The sequence below is a fragment of the Oncorhynchus mykiss genome, chromosome 26 (genome assembly GCF_013265735.2).
Source record: "Oncorhynchus mykiss isolate Arlee chromosome 26, USDA_OmykA_1.1, whole genome shotgun sequence".
NCBI lineage: Eukaryota > Metazoa > Chordata > Actinopteri > Salmoniformes > Salmonidae > Oncorhynchus > Oncorhynchus mykiss.
The window spans coordinates 7,544,373-7,555,778 of NC_048590.1; positions in this window are offsets into that span (position 1 = coordinate 7,544,373).

Genomic DNA, 11,406 nt, shown 5'->3' on the forward strand with positions numbered 1-11,406 from the left:
GGTCTACATAACAGCATGGTCTATATAACAGCATGGTCTATATATATATAACAGCATGGTCTATATAACAGCATGGTCTATATAACAGCATGGTATATATAACAGCATGGTCTATATATATATAACAGCATGGTCTATATATATAACAGCTTTGTCTATATAACAGCATGGTCTATATAACAGCATGGTCTATATATATATAACAGCATGGTCTATATATATATAACAGCATGGTCTATATATATAGCAGCATTGTCTATATAACAGCATGGTCTATATAACAGCATGGTCTATATATATAACAGCTTTGTCTATATAACAGCATGGTCTATATAACAGCATGGTCTATATATATATATAGCAGCATTGTCTATATAACAGCATGGTCTTTATAACAGCATGGTCTATATAACAGCATGGTCTATATAACATCATGGTCTATATATATAGCAGCAAGGTCTATATAACAGCATGGTCTATATATATAACAGCATGGTCTATATAACAGCATGGTCTATATAGCAGCATGGCATATATAACAGCATGGTCTATATAACAGCATGGTCTATGTAACAGCATGGTCTATATAGCAGCATGGTCTATATATATAGCAGCATGGTCTATATATATAACAGCATGGTCTATATAACAGCATGGTCTATATAACAGCATGGTCTATGTAGCAGCATGGTCTATATAACAGCATGGTCTATATAACAGCATGGTCTATATATATAACAGCATGGTCTATATATATAACAGCATGGTCTTTATAACAGCATGGTCTATATAGCAGCATGGTCTATATAGCAGCATGGTCTATATAACAGCATGGTCTATATAACAGCATGGTCTATATAACAACATGGTCTATATATATATATAACAGCATGGTCTATATATCAGCATGGTCTATATAGCAGCATGGTCTAAATATATATCAGCATGGTCTATATAACAGCATGGTCTATATAGCAGCATGGTCTAAATATATATCAGCATGGTCTATATAACAGCATGGTCTATATAGCAGCATGGTCTATATAGCAGCATGGTCTATATAACAGCATGGTCTATATATCAGCATGGTCTATATAGCAGCATGGTATATATAACAGCATGGTCTATATAGCAGCATGGTATATATAACAGCATGGTATATATAACAGCATAGTCTATATAACAGCATGGTCTATATAACAGCATGGTCTATTTAACAGCATGGTCTATATAACAGCATGGTCTATATATATAACAGCATGGTCTATATATCAGCATGGTCTATATAACAGCATGGTCTATATAACAGCATGGTCTATATATATAACAGCATGGTCTATATATATAACAGCATGGTCTATATAGCAGCATGGTATATATATCAGCATGGTCTATATAACAGCATGGTCTATATAACAGCATGGTCTATATAACAGCATGGTCTATATAACAGCATGGTCTATATAACAGCATGGTCTATTTAACAGCATGGTCTATATAACAGCATGGTCTATATATATAACAGCATGGTCTATATATCAGCATGGTCGATATAACAGCATGGTCTATATAACAGCATGGTCTATATATATAACAGCATGGTCTATATAGCAGCATGGTCTAAATAACAGCATGTTCTATATAACAGCATGGTCTATATATATAACAGCATGGTCTATATAACAGCATGGTCTATATATATAACAGCATGGTCTATATAACAGCATGGTCTATATAACAGCATGGTCTATATAACAGCATGGTCTATATAGCAGCGTGGTCTAAATAACAGCATGTTCTATATAACAGCATGGTCTATATATATATAACAGCATGGTCTATATAACAGCATGGTCTATATAGCAGCATGGTCTATATAGCAGCATGGTCTATATAGCAGCATGGTCTATATAACAGCATGGTCTATATATATAACAGCATGGTCTATATCACAGCATGGTCTATATATATAACAGCATGGTATATATAGCAGCATGGTCTATATAGCAGCATGGTCTATATATATAACAGCATGGTCTATATCACAGCATGGTCTATATATATAACAGCATGGTATATATAGCAGCATGGTCTATATAGCAGCATGGTCTATATATATAGCAGCATGGTCTATATAACAGCATGGTCTACATAGCAGCATGGTCTATATAGCAGCATGGTCTATATAACAGCATGGTCTATATAACAGCATGGTCTATATAACAGCATGGTCTATATAGCCGCATGGTCTATATAGCAGCATGGTCTACATAGCAGCATGGTCTATATCGCAGCATGGTCTATATAGCAGCATGGTCTATATATATAACAGCATGGTCTATATATATAGCAGCATGGTCTATATATCAGCATGGTCTATATATATAACAACATGGTCTATATAACAGCATGGTCTATATAACAGCATGGTCTATATAGCAGCATGGTCTATATAGCAGCATGGTCTACATAGCAGCATGGTCTATATAGCAGCATGGTCTATATAGCAGCATGGTCTATATATATAACAGCATGGTCTATATATATAGCAGCATGGTCTATATAACAGCATGGTCTATATATATAACAGCATGGTCTATATATCAGCATGGTCTATATAACAGCATGGTCTATATAACAGCATGGTCTATATAGCAGCATGGTCTATATATATAACAGCATGGTCTATATAACAGCATGGTCTATATAACAGCATGGTCTATATAACAGCATGGTCTATATAGCAGCATGGTCTATATAACAGCATGGTCTATATAACAGCATGGTCTATATATATAACAGCATGGTCTATATATCAGCATGGTCTATATAACAGCATGGTCTATATAACAGCATGGTCTATATAGCAGCATGGTCTATATATATAACAGCATGGTCTATATAACAGCATGGTCTATATAACAGCATGGTCTATATAACAGCATGGTCTATATAACAGCATGGTCTATATAGCAGCATGGTCTATATAACAGCATGGTCTATATAACAGCATCGTCTATATAACAGCATGGTATATATAACAGCATGGTCTATATAGCAGCATGGTCTATATAACAGCATGGTCTATATAACAGCATGGTCTATATAGCAGCATGGTCTATATATATATAACAGCATGGTCTATATAGCAGCATGGTCTATATAACAGCATGGTCTATATAACAGCATGGTCTATATAACAGCATGGTCTATATATATATAACAGCATGGTCTATATAGCAGCATGGTCTATATAACAGCATGGTCTATATAGCAGCATGGTCTATATAACAGCATGGTCTATATAACAGCATGGTCTATATAGCAGCATGGTCTATATAACAGCATGGTCTATATAGCAGCATGGTCTATATAGCAGCATGGTCTATAGAGCTCCGAGTCAGTGGCGTAAAGTATTTACTTCAAGTAAAAATTATTTGAAGTGCTACTTAAGTAGTTTTTGGAGTATCTGTACTTTACTTTACTATTTATAATTTTTACTTCACTACAATAATGTACTTTTTAATCCATACATTTTCCCTGACACCCAAAAGTATTAATTACATTTTGAATGCTTAGCAGGACAGGAAAATGGTCCAATTCACTCGCTTTTCAAGAGAACATCTCTGGTCATCCCTACTGTCTCTGATCTGGAGGACTCACTAAACAGAGAACATCCCTGGTCATCCCTACTGCCTCTAATCTGGAGGACTCACTAAACAGAGAACATCCCTGGTCATCCCTACTGTCTCTGATCTGGAGGACTCACTAAACAGAGAACATCCCTGGTCATCTCTACTGCCTCTGATCTGGAGGACTCACTAAACAGAGAACATCCCTGGTCATCCCTACTGTCTCTGATCTGGAGGACTCACTAAACAGAGAACATCCCCTACTGCCTCCGATCTGGAGGACTCACTAAACAGAGAACATCCCTGGTCATCCCTACTGTCTCTGATCTGGAGGACTCACTAAACAGAGAACATCCCTACTGCCTCTGATCTGGGGGACTCACTAAACAGAGAACATCCCTGGTCATCCCTACTGCCTCTGATCTGGAGGACTCACTAAACAGAGAACATCCCTGGTCACCTCTACAGCCTCCGATCTGGAGGACTCACTAAACAGAGAACATCCCTGGTCATCCCTACTGCCTCTAATCTGGAGGACTCACTAAACAGAGAACATCCCTGGTCATCCCTACTGTCTCTGATCTGGAGGACTCACTAAACAGAGAACATCCCTGGTCATCTCTACTGCCTCTGATCTGGAGGACTCACTAAACAGAGAACATCCCTGGTCATCCCTACTGTCTCTGATCTGGAGGACTCACTAAACAGAGAACATCCCTGGTCATCCCTACTGTCTCTGATCTGGAGGACTCACTAAACAGAGAACATCCCTGGTCATCTCTACTGCCTCTGATCTGGAGGACTCACTAAACAGAGAACATCCCTGGTCATCCCTACTGTCTCTGATCTGGAGGACTCACTAAACAGAGAACATCCCCTACTGCCTCCGATCTGGAGGACTCACTAAACAGAGAACATCCCTGGTCATCCCTACTGTCTCTGATCTGGAGGACTCACTAAACAGAGAACATCCCTACTGCCTCTGATCTGGGGGACTCACTAAACAGAGAACATCCCTGGTCACCACTACTTCCTCTGATCTGGAGGACTCACTAAACAGAGAACATCCCTGGTCACCTCTACAGCCTCCGATCTGGAGGACTCACTAAACAGAGAACATCCCTGGTCATCCCTACTGCCTCCGATCTGGAGGACTCACTAAACAGAGAACATCCCTGGTCATCCCTACTGCCTTCGATCTGGAGGACTCACTAAACAGAGAACATCCCTGGTCATCCCTACTGCCTCTGATCTGGAGGACTCACTAAACAGAGAACATCCCTTACTGCCTCTGATCTGGAGGACTCACTAAACAGAGAACATCCCTGGTCCTCCCTACTGCCTCTGATCTGGTGGACTCACTAAACAGAGAACATCCCTGGTCATCTCTACTGCCTCTGATCTGGAGGACTCACTAAACAGAGAACATCCCTGGTCATCCCTACTAGCCTCTGATCTGGAGGACTCAGAGAACATCCCTGGTCATCTCTACTGCCTCTGATCTGAAGAACTCACTAAACAGAGAACATCCCTGGTCATCTCTACTGCCTCTGATCTGGAGGACTCACTAAACAGAGAACATCCCTGGTCATCCCTACTAGCCTCTGATCTGGAGGACTCACTAAACAGAGAACATCCCTGGTCATCTCTACTGCCTTTGATCTGGAGGACTCACTAAACAGAGAACATCCCTGGTCCTTCCTACTGCCTCCGATCTGGAGGACTCATTAAACAGAGAAAATCCCTGGTCATCCCTACTGTCTCTGATCTGGAGGACTCACTAAACAGAGAACATCCCTGGTCATTCCTACTGCCTCTGATCTGGAGGACTCATTAAACAGAGAACATCCCTGGTCATCCCTACTAGCCTCTGATCTGGAGGACTCACTAAACAGAGAACATCCCTGGTCATCCCAACAGCCTCTGATCTGGAGGACTCACTAAACAGAGAACATCCCTGGTCATCCCTACTGCCTCCGATCTGGAGGACTCACTAAACACAAACACTTTGTCTGTAAATGATGTCTGAGTATTGGAGTGTCCCCCTTGCTATCTGTTTAAAACACATTTTTTAAATGGTGCCATCTGATTTGCTTAACCCATTTAAACCCTACATTTTTCCCAGACATGAAAATATCCAAATCATGTCTCATTAGCAACCCTTTGAAATAATCAATCATTGTTTTTGGAAATGTTAATGGAAAAGTAGGTGAAAAAGTGTGTTTTTATGGTCGGTCACAATTGTGACCGTTGGGAAAAGGTGATGTATCCTGAATCAACATATTTATCCTATGCAGTCGTCAAAATTATTATACATCCCAGCCCAGTTATTAACACATTTAACACTCTGTCACTGACAGTCCCCAGCCCAGTTATTAACACATTTAAAACTCTGTCACTGACAGTCCCCAGCCCAGTTATTAACACATTTAACACTCTGTCACTGACAGTCCCCAGCCCAGTTATTAACACATTTAAAACTCTGTCACTGACAGTCCCCAGCCCAGTTATTAACACATTTAAAACTATGTCACTGACAGCCCCCAGCCCAGTTATTAACACATTTAACACTCTGTCACTGACAGTCCCCAGCCCAGTTATTAACACATTTAAAACTCTGTCACTGACAGTCCCCAGCCCAGTTATTAACACATTTAACACGCTGTCACTGACAGTCCCCAGCCCAGTTATTAACACATTTAAAACTCTGTCACTGACAGTCCCCAGCCCAGTTATTAACACATTTAAAACTCTGTCACTGACAGTCCCCAGCCCAGTTATTAACACATTTAACACTCTGTCACTGACAGTCCCCAGCCCAGTTATTAACACATTTAAAACTCTGTCACTGACAGTCCCCAGCCCAGTTATTAACACATTTAACACGCTGTCACTGACAGTCCCCAGCCCAGTTATTAACACATTTAAAACTCTGTCACTGACAGTCCCCAGCCCAGTTATTAACACATTTAAAACTCTGTCACTGACAGTCCCCAGCCCAGTTATTAACACATTTAACACTCTGTCACTGACAGTCCCCAGCCCAGTTATTAACACATTTAAAACTCTGTCACTGACAGTCCCCAGCCCAGTTATTAACACATTTAACACTCTGTCACTGACAGTCCCCAACCCAGTTATTAACACATTTAAAACTCTGTCACTGACAGTCCCCAGCATTGCCTCTGGGATGCCCCGTCACATTCTAGTGTGACTAAGGAGGGTAGGCCTTCATCACTGATAACGTTGTTCCTGTTCAATCTGTTTGTGATAGGTTCAGCATACGCATTCAACCAGCCTGGCTGGCCAATGGCCTGTCTCCCCATCATAGTCTATCTCTGACCGATCACTATCACTGAGGACAGCATCTTCCTCATTTTGAGAGAGAGAACTGCAATGTCGCACGCCTTGTCTGGGCGGTCACCTAGATAACAACATATCCAGAACTGGACTCAAAGTCAAACTTAAAGAAAGAACAGAGTAGAAAGATAGGTCAAACAATAACCATGTGTGTGTGTATAAATATGTGTACACCAAGATGCACTGTGTTATCTCGCCGGTCACTATTGTTGCCGTCAACATGTTTACTCATTCTATGACCACACTGAACAATGTTGAATAATTACAAATGCATATATCAATACGAGACACCTTTGTCCTGTCTTTATACTAAATTCCCAATCTGGCCCTCAAACCATCAGGGTCACCTAATAATCCCCAGTTTACAATTGGCTCATTCATCCCCCTCGTCTCCCCTGTAACTATTCCCCAGGTCGTTGCTGTAAATGAGAACGTGTTCTCAGTCAACTTACCTGGTAAAATAACGGATAAATAAAAGTAACATACATTTACTAACCTTTTGTTTTTTGGGAGTTTTTTGGGAGCATCGTCTTCTCATGGTGCAACCAGGAAGTAAACAGCTCTGGTCATGTGACAATTTACAGGAAACATGTGACACTGCACATATTTCATTGAGACCCTTTTATTATTTCAATATTTGCTGGAAATACATTGATACGTCATTCAGTAACATGTTTAGATCCTTATAACTGGAAATACATTGATACGTCATTCAGTAACATGTTTAGATCCTTATAACTGGAAATACATTGATACGTCATTCAGTAACATGTTTAGATCCTTATAACTGGAAATACATTGATAGGTCATTCAGTAACATGTTTAGAGGCTTATAACTGGAAATACATTGATACGTCATTCAGTAACATGTTTAGATCCTTATAACAGAAAACGTTTTTTTACGGTCCTATTGTGACAGATGGGATTAAATAGGTTCATATAAGGAATTTGAAATGATTTATACTTTTACTTTTACTTTTGATTCTTAAGTATATTTTTTTGCAATTAAATGTACTTTTGATACTGATGTATATGTAAAACCAAATACTTTAAGACTTTTACTCAAGTAGTATTTTACTGGGTGACTTTCACTTTTACATGAGTCATTTTATATTAAGGAATCTTTACTTTTACTGAAGTATGACATTTGGGTACTTTTTCCACCATTGAATTCTATTGAGCATTCTCTCTCTCTCTCTCTCTCTCTCTCTCTCTCTCTCTCTGTCTCTGTCTCTGTCTCTGTCTCTGTCTCTGTCTCTGTCTCTGCCTCTGTCTCTCTCTCTCTCTGTCTCTGTCTCTCTCTGTCTCTGTCTCTGTCTCTCTCTGTGTCTCTGTCTCTCTCTGTCTCTCTCTGTCTCTCTCTCTCTGTCTCTGTCTGTCTCTGTCTCTGTCTCTGTCTCCCTCTCCCTCTCTCTCTCTCTCTCTCTCTCTCTCTCTCTCTCTCTCTCTCTCTCTCTCTCTCTCTCTCTGTCTCTGTCTCTGTCTCTGTCTCCCTGTCTCTCTCTCTCTCTGTCTCTGTCTCTCTGTCTCTCTCTCTCTCTCTGTCTCTCTCTGTCTCTGTCTGTCTCTCTCTCTGTCTCTGTCTCTGTCTCTGTCTATGTCTCCCTCTCTGTCTCTGTCTCTGTCTATGTCTCCCTCTCCCTCTCCCTCTCTATCTCTCTCTCTCTCTCTCTCTCTCTCTCTCTCTCTCTCTCTCTCTCTCTCTCTCTCTCCCTCCCTCTCTCTCTCCCTCTCTCTCTCTCGTGTGGTAGAGTGCTTCTTTAAATGAACAGAGAGACACCACACTGCCACCACCGTGTTTCCCCTTCCTCCTTCACTTCTCTACTCTAGACGAAGAGTCCTTAGATTCCCGTGAGGAGCCTCTAGAGCGTCCTCCTCGTTCCTCCTTCACTTCTCTACTCTAGACGAAGAGTCATTAGATTCCCGTGAGGAGCCTCTAGAGCGTCCTCCTCATTCCTCCTTCACTTCTCTACTCTAGACGAAGAGTCCTTAGATTCCCGTGAGGAGCCTCTAGAGCGTCCTCCTCGTTCCTCCTTCACTTCTCTACTCTAGACGAAGAGTCATTAGATTCCCGTGAGGAGCCTCTAGAGCGTCCTCCTCGTTCCTCCTTCACTTCTCTACTCTAGACGAAGAGTCCTTAGATTCCCGTGAGGAGCCTCTAGAGCGTCCTCCTCGTTCCTCCTTCACTTCTCTACTCTAGACGAAGAGTCATTAGATTCCCGTGAGGAGCCTCTAGAGCGTCCTCCTCGTTCCTCCCTCACTTCTCTACTCTAGACGAAGAGTCATTAGATTCCCGTGAGGAGCCTCTAGAGCGTCCTCCTCGTTCCTCCTTCACTTCTCTACTCTAGACGAAGAGTCATTAGATTCCCGTGAGGAGCCTCTAGAGCGTCCTCCTCGTTCCTCCTTCACTTCTCTACTCTAGACGAAGAGTCATTAGATTCCCGTGAGGAGCCTCTAGAGCGTCCTCCTCGTTCCTCCTTCACTTCTCTACTCTAGACGAAGAGTCATTAGATTCCCGTGAGGAGCCTCTAGAGCGTCCTCCTCGTTCCTCCTTCACTTCTCTACTCTAGACGAAGAGTCCTTAGATTCCCGTGAGGAGCCTCTAGAGCGTCCTCCTCGTTCCTCCTTCACTTCTCTACTCTAGACGAAGATTCCTTAGATTCCCGTGAGGAGCCTCTAGAGCGTCCTCCTCCTTCCTCCTCATGTAAAGTCGACAACTTCATCTAGCTAACCCCTCCTCAAGATGTAGCCTGGGAGGTGCTTCAGAATTACTCATTCTGCTCAGCTCAAAAGTCAGTTGTTTTATTTAATTTGAACCCATAGAGACAGTTCATGATAATAATCTGACTGGGAGGGTTGATTGTTTTTATATTCCTACCTACGGAGGGAGGTCAAAGTTCCCGACACTAGTCAAAACAGACCGTTTTGACTCATTTTCCCATGACTAAGGTAAATAGGAACTGGTCCAAAAAAGCAACACAGGTCATCTGATATCATACTCCCCTTCTCATAGGTTAATATCCAGGAAGGGAGAGGATCTGTCTGAGTCCTGTTATGTCAACACGCATACACATGCAGTGATCAGAATCACCTCACTAAACCTCACACGCCCAGGACATGGCTGTTATGTGTTGAGCTAAAAGGAGACTGTAGATGAACACACACATCCGCCCTCTAGTGGTGAAGGGTTGAACAGATCAGGACCTGGCTGTTATGTGTTGGGCTAAAAGGAGACTGTAGATGAAGAACACACACATACGCCCTCTAGTGGTGAAGGGTTGAACAGATCAGGACACGGGTGTGGGCTGTGATCCGCAGCATTACAGCTTCAGGTAAATGTAACCTGCGGAAACCCTTGAATATCTTTGTAAATAATGTTATAATATATATAATGTGGAGAGCAGAAGACATAATAATAATAATAATAATAATAATGGAACTGTGAATTTACATTCAATCAATCGTTCAACATGAGCTCAGTTGTACAACTTTAAAGATTTATGAAACAAGCCTGAAAAATGAGCCCCAAACCACTAGACACGCCACATTCTGACCCCAACCGTGACCTGGTCATATGTAGCCACTAGACACGCCACATTCTGACCCCAAACGTGACCTGGTCATATGTAGCTACTAGACACGCCCCATTCTGACCTCAACATGACCTGGTCATATGTAGCCACTAGACACGCCCCATTCTGACCCCAACAATGACCTGGTCATATATATCCACTAGACAAGTCATATTCTGAACACAATTCCATTACATATATAATTCCAAATCCGTAACATTATTCCTAACATTGGAATCTTTTAAAAAACAAAATGGCCGTAGGGAGTACCACTGTGCCCCTCTGGAAGTCCATCACCCATCACTCCCAAAGATAGCTGTGAAGGAACCCCCCCAGTGTCTCTGAGTGTCTCAGAGGAATCCCCCCCCCCCCCCCGTGTCTCAGAGGAACCCCCCCAGTGTCTCAGAGGAACCCTCCCAGAGTCTCAGTGGAATCCATCCAGTGTCTCAGAGGAATCCATCCAGTGCCTCAGAGGAATCCCCCCCAGTGTCTCAGAGGAACGCCCCCCCAGTGTCTCAGAGTACCCCCCCTCCCAGTGTCTCAGAGGAATCCCCCCCCAGTGTCTCAGAGGAACGCCCCCCCAGTGTCTCAGAGGAACGCCCCCCCAGTGTCTCAGAGTACCCCCCCCCTCCCAGTGTCTCAGAGGAATCCCCCCCCAGTGTCTCAGAGTACCCCCCCCCCCCCCTCCCAGTGTCTCAGAGGAATCCCCCCCAGTGTCTCAGAGGAACCCCCCCAGTGTCTCAGAGGAATCCCCCAGTCTGTGTCTGTGTGTGTGTGTCTGTGTGTGTATGTATGTGTGTGTGTGTGTGTGTGTGTGTGTGTGTGTGTGTGTGTGTGTGTGT